The sequence below is a fragment of the Oncorhynchus keta genome, chromosome 2, assembly GCF_023373465.1.
Source record: "Oncorhynchus keta strain PuntledgeMale-10-30-2019 chromosome 2, Oket_V2, whole genome shotgun sequence".
In the NCBI taxonomy this organism is placed as follows: domain Eukaryota; kingdom Metazoa; phylum Chordata; class Actinopteri; order Salmoniformes; family Salmonidae; genus Oncorhynchus; species Oncorhynchus keta.
The window spans coordinates 33,083,134-33,093,440 of NC_068422.1; the positions used below are offsets into that span (position 1 = coordinate 33,083,134).

The window sequence follows — 10,307 nt, forward strand, 5'->3', positions numbered from 1 at the left end:
GACTAAAATATAGTAGAATAGAATACAGTATATATCAAGCATCTGATTGGTCGACTCCATGGCTAAGTGGAGAGCTGACCCCTCCCCCTCGTCAAGACACAGCTGTCTCCAATTACCCATTCATTCTGAAGCTATATAAAAGCCAGTGTTCTGTTCAGGAGTGAGGGAGATTTGCTGGGAGGTAATTGCAGAGATTTTGCTGGAGGTGGATTTTGCTGGAGGTGGATTTTGCTGGAGGTGGATTTTGCTGGAGGTGGATTTTGCTGGAGGTGGATTTTGCTGGAGGTGGATTTTGCTGGAGGTGGATTTTGCTAGAGGTGGATTTTGCTAGAGGTGGATTTTGCTAGAGGTGGATTTTGCTAGAGGTGGATTTTGCTAGAGGTGGATTTTGCTAGAGGTGGATTTTGCTGGAGGTGGATTTTGCTGGATTTTGCTAGAGGTGGATTTTGCTGAGGTGGATTTTGCTAGTGGATTTTGCTGGATTTTGCTAGAGGTGGATTTTGCTAGAGGTGGATTTTGCTAGAGGTGGATTTTGCTAGAGGTGGATTTTGCTAGAGGTGGATTTTGCTAGAGGTGGATTTTGCTAGAGGTGGATTTTGCTAGAGGTGGATTTTGCTAGAGGTGGATTTTGCTAGAGGTGGATTTTGCTAGAGGTGGATTTTGCTAGAGGTGGATTTTGCTAGAGGTGGATTTTGCTAGAGGTGGATTTTGCTAGAGGTGGATTTTGCTAGAGGTGGATTTTGCTAGAGGTGGATTTTGCTAGAGGTGGATTTTGCTAGAGGTGGATTTTGCTAGAGGTGGATTTTGCTAGAGGTGGATTTTGCTAGAGATTTTCTGGGAGGTCATTGCAGAGAGTTGGTATGTTTTGTGAGTTAGTTGCTCAGATAGAGCTTATTTGATGTCCTTTGTTTCTTAGTTTGTTTGTGAAATTGTTTAATATTCTGTTTCATTTGTTCCCAGGGGGAAGGGGAAGGCACCTAGGGAGTGCTTAGGCAAGAGGCCCGCGGGCATACATATACCCGTAGCATATTCGCTGTCTAGGCACACTAGGTAAGACGTGGGCGGACCACCCCCTGTATTTTGGTTAGGGCACCAGGTGGTGCTAAATTAGGTAAGTAGTGGGTAGGCAGGTAAGATAGGAGAGGTGGGGCTTTGAGATGTACTTTCTTTGCTTTGGTTCCGTCCAGCCCCTTTTCCCCATATTACCGTGTAAAGTCATTGTAAACGGTACCACATTCTGCCTGTTGTCATTCTTACTAGCACCTACAGTCCATACCTTTTTCACTTCACGGAGAGTTTAGTTGTAGCAGGGTGTTGCGTTCCCTCTTCATAGAGGCGTGCGTAACAATATGAGGTGAGTAAAGCAGTATGTAAACGTTATTAAAGTGACTAGTGTTCCATTATTAAACTGGCCAGTGATTCCATGTCTACGTATATAGGACAGCAGCCTCTTAAGGTGCAGGGTTGAGTAGCTGGGTGGTAGCAGGCTAGTGATGGCTCTTTATTAACATTCTGGTGGCTTTGTGATCGAAACAGTTTTTCAGTCTCTCGGTCCCAGCTTTGACGCACCTGTACTGACCACGCCTTCTGGATGATGACGGGGTGAACAGGCCGTGGCTCGGGTGGTTGACGTCCTTGATTGTCTTTTTGGCCTTCCTGTGACATCGGGTGCTGTAGGTGTCCTGGAAGGCTGACAGTGTGCCCCCGGTGATGCGTTGGGCAGACCGTACCACCTCAGGTGAGCCCTGGGGTTAAGGTCGGTGCAGTTATCGTACCAGGCGGTGATACAGCCTGACAGGATTCTCTCAATTGGGTGTCTGTAAAAGTTTCTGAAGGTCTTTGGGGCCAAGCCAAATTTGTTCAGCCTCTTGAGGTTGAAGAGGCACTGTTGCACCTTCTTTAGCACAGTGTCTGTGTGGGTGGACCATTTCAGATCGTCAGTGATGTGTATGTAGAGGGATTTGAAGCTTTACATTTACATTTACATTTAAGTAATTTAGCAGACACTCTTATCCACCTTCTCTACTGCTTTCCCGTTGATGTGGATTGGGGGGTGCTCCCTCTGCTGATTCCTGAAGTCCAAGATCAGCTCCTTCATTTTGTTGATGTTGAGGAATACGTTATATTTCCTGGCACCACTCAACCAGGGCCCTCACCTCCTCCCTGTGGGCTGTCTCTTCATTGTTGGTAATCAGGCCTACTACTGTTGTACAATCTGAAAACATAATGATTTAGTTGGATGCGTGCATGGCCAGTCATGGGTGAACAGAGAGTACAGGAGAGGGCTGAAAATCCAGTTGGTCTATGTTTTGTTATATTTCAGTCTTCTGTGATGTACAGTGTATTCAGAAGGTATTCAGACCCCTTCACCTTTTCCACATTCTGTTATGTTAGTCTTATTCTAAAATGGATTAAAAAAATATTTGTAATTCTCATCAATCTGCACACAATTCCCCATAATGACAAAGCAAAACAGTATAATTTTTATTCAAATGCACTGTATATAAAGTGGAATATTTACATGTTGGTATAGAAGGCACTCTGTGAATGTCACAGGGTCCAGTTTCTTATAGTCCCAGATAGCCAAATCTGTCTAACCACTGCCACCACTCTGTCAACAAAACTAACTTGAAGTGTCAGGTTTCACACCAGACATTTGCATAGGGACTGACATGTCACATTTTATGGCCTATAGAGACACATAATCGATTTGCTCCCCCTCTGATTGACGGAGCCCAAACCGGGAGACAGCATATGAAAGGTGACAGTCTGGCGATTTCAGCAATCGTGGTCTCATCTCGCTGAGATATTCTCAGCTCGATTTAGAGCTCAACCTGAAGAACACAAGCCGAAGTTGAAACGTGTCTGCAGACATTCGAATGGTCTTAAAATGCTTTGGCAGTTATATGAAATGATGCCAGATTTGTACTGTCACTAAAATATGATCATATTTATTTTACAGTTCTAAAAGGGGAAATTGTCAAGTAAGTTGTTTATAATTAGATTTTTACTATATTTGGAAAGCATTAAAGTCATTTCAAACACTATACCCCCACTTTTGTTGAATAGGAAAAAAAATACATGCTTTTTATATTTATAATGATATATTTACTATGTACTTGAGCTTGTCCTCATAAATGAGTACACCTCATCAATTTATAATGATTTTTTTTCCTGGATGTTGAATTCCAAACCTTTCTAGAACTATGCAGCATTACTAGTAATTTTTTATGGACATCTCATGAAAAATAATTACTTTTGGTTATCTCTATTTAGGCGGAAATGTACATTTTGTCATGACGTTCAAGATTTTTGCTTTGTGTTTTATTGCCTGTTATTGTTGGCTAGAAGAGCTATAAAGTGTTCCACTGTGTGGTTATCAGATGTGAATGAGCATAACTGTACATGCATACACTGTCTGAATGATCATAGGCTAAGAGAGAGGATCATGGAGAGTTCAAGAACTGTAGTATAGACACTCCTGGGTTGTTGATGTGCACCAGGAATCATTATCGAGATGATACTCCAAATGCTCAGACGAAAGAAGATTTTGTACTAGATAATGGACATCGAGGAGGTCCTTTTTGGTCTGTATTGCTCTCGGGTTGTCAAGACAGCATTTATGTAGTAGGCATGTCTACGGAATAAAAGTGCAGCAATCATAGAAGAGTACAGTTCCTAACAGTAGCATGATCAGCTTTATTTCTTACCTTTTCTTTCTTTCCTTTTGGGAACTTGGCCCCACTCCTCTGTACCTGGATTTACCAGCAAGGACTCTGGAGAGGAGAGTCAATTTTCAGTCCCCATATTGCTGTGCTGCCCTGTGCCTGCTTGATTGACAGGCCAATGTGAGAATGGCATATAGGCCCTGTCTCGCCCCCGGATGATCTGCCAATCAGGGCTATGGAGCCAGAGAACCCTGCTGTTGCCACTGGGCATGAAGCTGCCTGTTTATCCTGGGTGGCTCAGTTGGTAGAGTGTAGCACTTGCAACACCAAAGTTGTGGTTTCAATTCCCATGCGGGACCAGTATGTTAAAATATATGCACACACTACTTTAAATTGTGGTGGATAAGATTGCCTGCTAAATGACTAATGTATATAATTCTGCCACTTCACTCTAGCTTGACATTCCCCACTGGACAATACTGTACATACAGTACATGACCAGCAGAAAGGCCTACATTTTGTCATTGTATTATTCTGTCATTGATTTGTGAAGCATCTGTAAAGGGGTTATCATAGACTTTAGGAAGGTTTCAAAAAAACTTTCTAAGATATTCTCTGTTTAACGTGTAACTGAAGAACTTTAGATCTAAATAGACAGCCCCTCATAACGGTAAGACCGTTAAGTAGAGCTGGAGTTAGTCAAGATCTCAGTATTGACTTCAAATGCCTTATTGAAATACATTACATAATTGTATGGCATGAAAGATTTGAGAGTCACAATGATGGGGCCTTTTGGGGCGTTCATTAGGACTCCGTGAACATCTGAAGGACGGGTTTAGACAGTACACATTGGAAATGGCTGCTCTCCCATTACAGCCTGTCTAGACTGTCCCCTTGCATTATTGCCTGCATCTCTACAGAGGGCGCCAGAAAGGGAGCTGCATTGACATTAAATATTAACACTGTTTTCAGGAATCGGTCAATGTGACAGGGGAAATGGAAGGTGTAGGGTAAAATGATGTGTCCTCCTTTTTTAGGTTTGGGAAGGTTTAAAGTGGCTCTATTTCTGTAAACTGAAATGGAGACTGTGCAGAACGATTTTCTTGCATTGCCCAGAGGTTTCATAGATCAAAGTGGATAAATGTGTTTGATGGCACACTATGTTCTTTGTTTATACACTTTGTGTGACTTGAAAGGGCTTTCATTGAAATAAACTCCAGGATAGTAAATCTTTAGAAAATAATAATATGTGTGAGTGTGTGTGTAGGCATGTGCCTATGTGGGTGCTTGCTTGGGTGCATTTTTATTTGGTGAAGAGACGTCCCTGACTCTTCATGACTCCTTTCTAGAATGGACTAGATAGGAGCTTCCTGAATCCAAGGACATTAGCTTTCTATACCATGGCCTATGGCCAAGGGAAATGCTTCAACGAATGATATATCAGAATATGGAACTATGACCAATTCAGCTATAGGACCCGGCAGCCTTTTTAGTTGGTGTGTAGCAGAAACAGTTGAGAATGCAAAAAAAGTATTTATTTAGTGCAGGTTATGATGAAGACTGGATCCAGAGGTTGTATTTACAAACCAATGACGTGCACTCAGGGTAGGCAGTACTTGCCCTGTGATAATGTAGAAAAATATGATATATGTATATATATGTGTATGTATGTATGTATGTATGTATGTATGTATGTATGTATGTATGTATGTATGTATGTATGTGTTTTTATATATGTATATATATATATATATATATATATATATATATATATATGTATATATATATATATGTGTGTATATATATATGTATATGTATATATATATATATATATATGTATATGTATATGTATATATATATGTGTGTGTGTGTATATATATGTATATATATGTGTGTATATATGTGTGTGTGTGTATATATGTGTATATATATGTGTGTATATGTGTGTGTGTGTATATGTGTGTATATATATATGTGTGTATATGTGTGTGTGTGTATATGTGTGTATATATATATATGTGTGTATATATATATATGAATATGTATGTATGTGTGTTTTCATAACAGCTTTTAAATCATGTTTTTTTTACATTATCACACGGCAAGTACTGCCTACCCAGAGTGCACGTCATTGGTTTGTAAATACAACCTCTGGATCCAGTCTTCATCATAACCTGCACTAAATAAATACTTTTTTTGCATTCTCAACTGTTTTATATACACACACACACAAACACATACAGTTGAAGTCGGAAGTTTACATACACTTAAGCCAAATACATTTAACTCAGTTTTCCACAATTTAATTATAGTAAATATTCCCTGTATTAGGTCAGTTAGGATCACTGCTTTATTTTAAAAACCTGTTAAAATCAAATCAAATGTTATTTGTCACATACACATGGTTAGCAGATGTTAATGCGAGTGTAGCGAAATGCTTGTGCTTCTAGTTCCGACAATGCAGTGATAACCAACAAGTAATCTAACTAACAATTCCAAAACTACTGTCTTATACACAGTGTAAGGGGATAAGGAATATGTACATAAGGATATATGAATGAGTGATGGTACAGAGCAGCATACAGTAGATGGTATCGAGTACAGTATATACATATGAGATGAGATTAAAGTGGCTAGTGATACATGTATTACATAAGGATGCAGTCGATGATGTAGAGTACAGTATATACGTATGCATATGAGATGAATAATGTAGGGTAAGTAACATTATATAAGGTAGCATTGTTTAAAGTGGCTAGTGATATATTTACATAATTTCCCATCAATTCCCATTATTAAAGTGGCTGGAGTTGGGTCAGTGTCAATGACAGTGTGTTACGGCTGGGGGTTCCGCTAGCAGAACGTTTCGTCAACATCCGGTGAAATTGCAGAGCGCAAAATACAATATAAATTATTCTAAATATTTAACTTTCATACAATCACAAGTGCAATACACCAAAATGAAGCCTAACTTGGGTCAAACGTTTCAGGAAGCGTTCCACAAGCTTCCCACAATAAGTTTGGTGAATTATGGCCCATTCCTCCTGATTCAGGTTTGTAGGCATCCTTGTTCACATACTTTTCTTCAGTTCTGCCCACAAATGTTCTATTGGGTTGAGGTCAGGGCGTTGTGATGGCCACTCCAATACCTTGACTTTGTTGTCCTTCAGCCATTTTGCCACAACTTTGGAAGTATGCTTGGGGTCATTGTCCATTTGGAAGACCCATTTGCAACCAAGCTTTAACTTCCTGACTTATGTCTTGAGATGTTGCTTCAATATATCCACTCAATTTTCCTACCTTATGACGCCATCTATTTTGTGAAGTTCACCAGTCCCTCCTGCAGCAAAGCACCCCCACAGCATGATGCTGCCATCCCTGTGCTTCACAGTTGGGATGGTGTTCTTCAGTTGCAAGCACCCCCCTTTTTCCTCCAAACAAAACGATGGTCATTATGGCTAAACAGTGTTATTTTCTTGTCATTAGACCAGAGGACATTTTTCCGAAAAGTACGATCGTTGTCCCCATGTGCAGTTGTAAACTGTAGTCCGGCTTTTTTATGGCGGATTTGGAGCAGTAGCTTCTTCCTTGCTGAGCGGCCTTTCAGGTTATGTCGATATAGGACTCGTTTTACTGTGGAAATAGATACTTTTGTACCTGTTTCCTCCAACATTTTCACAAGGTCCTTTGCTGTTGTTCTGGGATTGATTTGCACTTTTTGCACCAAAGTACATTCATTTCTAGGAGACAGAACGTGTCTCCTTCCTGAGCGGTATGACAGCTGCTTGGTCCCATGGTGTTTATACTTGTCTGCTATTGTTTGTACAGATGATCGTGGTACCTTCAGGCATTTGGAAATTGCTCCCAAGGATGAACCAGTCTTGTGGAGGTCTCCAATTTTCTTCTGATTTCTTTTGATTTTCCCATGATGTCAAGCAAAGAGGCACTAATTTACTCAAATTATGTCAATTAGCTTATCATAAGCTTCAGAAGCCATGACATAATTTTCTGTAATTTTCCAAGTTTATAGGCACAGTCAACTTTGTGTATGTAAACTTCTTGATCCACTGGAATTATGAATTATAATTATACAGTGAATTGTAAGTGAAATAATCTATCTGTAAACAATTATTGGAAAAATTACTTGTGTCATGCACGAAGTTGATGTCCTAACTGACTTGCCAAAACTATAGTCTGTTAACAAGAAATTTGTGGAGTGGTTGAAAAAGGATTTTTAATGACTCCAACCTAAGTGTATGTTATCTTCTGACTTCAACTGTAGGTCCAACTCATCCCAAACTATCTCAATTGGGTTGAGGTAACGTGATTGTGGAGGCCAGGTCATCTGATGCAGCACTCCATCTCTCTCCTTCTTGGTCAAATAAACATTACACATCCTGGAGGTGTGTTGGGCCACTGTCTTGTTGAAAAACAAATTATAGTCCCATTAAGCGCAAACCAGATGGAATGGTGTATCGCTGCCGAATGCTGTTGTAGCCATGTTGGTTAAGTGTGTCACCAGAAAAGCACCCCCACACCATCACACCTCCCCCTCCATGCTTCAAGGTGGGACCACACATGTGGAGATCATTCATTCACCGACAAAGACACGGTGGTTGGAATCAAAAATCTCAAATTTTGACTCAGTGTCACACCATGTGACATTGACCATGCTGCCTGCCCTGACCCTGAGCCTGCCTGCCATCTTGTACCTTGTCCCACCACTCTGGATTTTTGACCTCTGCCTGGCCTGACCCTGTGACTGCCTGCCATTCTGTACCTTTTGGACTCTCATCTGGATTTACTGACCTCTGCCTGCCCTTGACCTGTCATTTTGCCTGCCCCTGTTCTAGTAATAAACTTGTTTTACTTCGACACTGTTAGCATCTGGATATTCCCTAAAACATGATAATCAGACCACAGGATAGATTTCCACCAGTCTAATGTCCATTGCTCTTGTTTATTGGCCCAAGGCAAGTCTCTTATTATCTGTGTCCTTTAGTAATGGTTTATTTGCAGTAATTCAACCATGAAGGCCTGATTCACACAGTCTCCTTTGAACAGCTGATGTTGAGATGAGTCTGTTACTTTAGCTATGTGAAGCATTTATTTAGGCTGCAATTTTTGAGGCTGGTAACTCTAATGAACTTGTCCTCTGTAGCAGAGGTAACTCTGGGTCTTCCTTTCCTGTGGTATTCCTCATTGAGATACAGTTTTATCATAGCAATTGATGGTGTTTGCAACTGCACATGAAGAAACTTTCAAAGTTCTTTACATTTTCCATATTGACTGACCTTCATGCCTAAAGGTAATGATGGACTGTTGTTTTTCTTTGCTTATTTGAGCTGTTCTTGCCATAATATGGATTTGGTATTTTGCCAAATAGGGCTATCTTCTGTATAGCACCCCTACCTTGTCACACCAGAACTGATTGGCTCAAACTCACAACTGATTTGCTGAAACGCATTAAGTAGGAAAGAAATTCCACAAATTAACTTTGAATTTAAATGCATTCCAGGTGACTACCTCATGAAGCTGATTGAGAGAATGGCAAGAGTGTGCAAAGGTGGCTACTTTGAAGAATCTCAAATATAAAATATATTTTTATTTGTTTAACACTTTTTTGGTTAGTAGATGATTCCATGTGTGTTATTTTATAGTTTTGATGTCTACACTATTATTATACAATGGAGAAAATTGTACAAATAAAGAAAAATAGATATGTCCAAACTTTTGTCTGGTACTGTATTTATGAAAGAAATGGTCATTATTTTTTTACTTTCTAATGTTTATTCTCAATGATGTGTTTTTTTGTGCCTAAAATCAAAATGAGATAAAACTGCATCAAAACCTCAGGAAAGGTGCCAGGATATTAATTCCTTCCTTTCCGCCATTGAAATCCATTCAATTGCATTGCCATTCCTAACTCGTCAATGTTAATTGACAGGGTCGGCATAGGCGTTGCTGCTTAGCCTAGCTTGAAGTAGCTTCATTCGTTGCATCGAGACGATTTCATATTTTGCCTAAACAAAATGGGTAAACCTGGGGTAAGCTCTGCACATTTGAGCATCTACATAGTTTTGAGCTTGCATTGCTTTATCTGAACGAAGCTAGCTAGTAAACACAACCTGACATGGAAACCATACTGCACCTCAACATGGAATATTGTAACGCGTCATTTGGAGGGTTCCGAAGTTGGAACGTCAAATACAATGAAAGAAAAGACATAATGAAAGTTAAGACCAGACAGAGGCAGCATTCAGGGGCTCTAAACAGGCAACCACCATCTCCCCCACTAGCTAGCTAGCTGTTGGGCAGGCAAACAGTGAGTTCTAATACGTTTTATCCAGACTAACACAGAATTTAGTTTTGATGAGACACTTTTTAAACTTAACAGCTTTTTTTGGTCATTTCGATTGTTGATATGGACATTTTGTTAGTATCGGTGTGTAATAATATTTCACATAATATTATTATGCTTGGGTGTTTTTGCAATGCATTGGAAGAATTGTAAATCCACTGTGAAAGGCTATTGAGTTTGCCTTGCAAACTATTTGGATGAAATCTGTCAGTATATTGGTCTTTCAGTGGCACCTATAGGTTGTAACTGTCAATGCTGTATGGCTGAGCAGATTTGAG

The 10,307-nt window shown here is 40.0% G+C and overlaps 1 long non-coding RNA gene across 1 annotated transcript; it reads left to right on the plus strand.

Annotated features, from left to right (window-relative positions):
* Positions 1-306: 306 nt before the first annotated feature.
* LOC127910702 (uncharacterized) lies at positions 307-1,638 on the plus strand. Its single transcript, XR_008075890.1, has 3 exons — positions 307-397; positions 494-1,050; positions 1,537-1,638. It is a non-coding gene; the product is annotated as an uncharacterized LOC127910702 (long non-coding RNA).
* Positions 1,639-10,307: the final 8,669 nt, after the last annotated feature.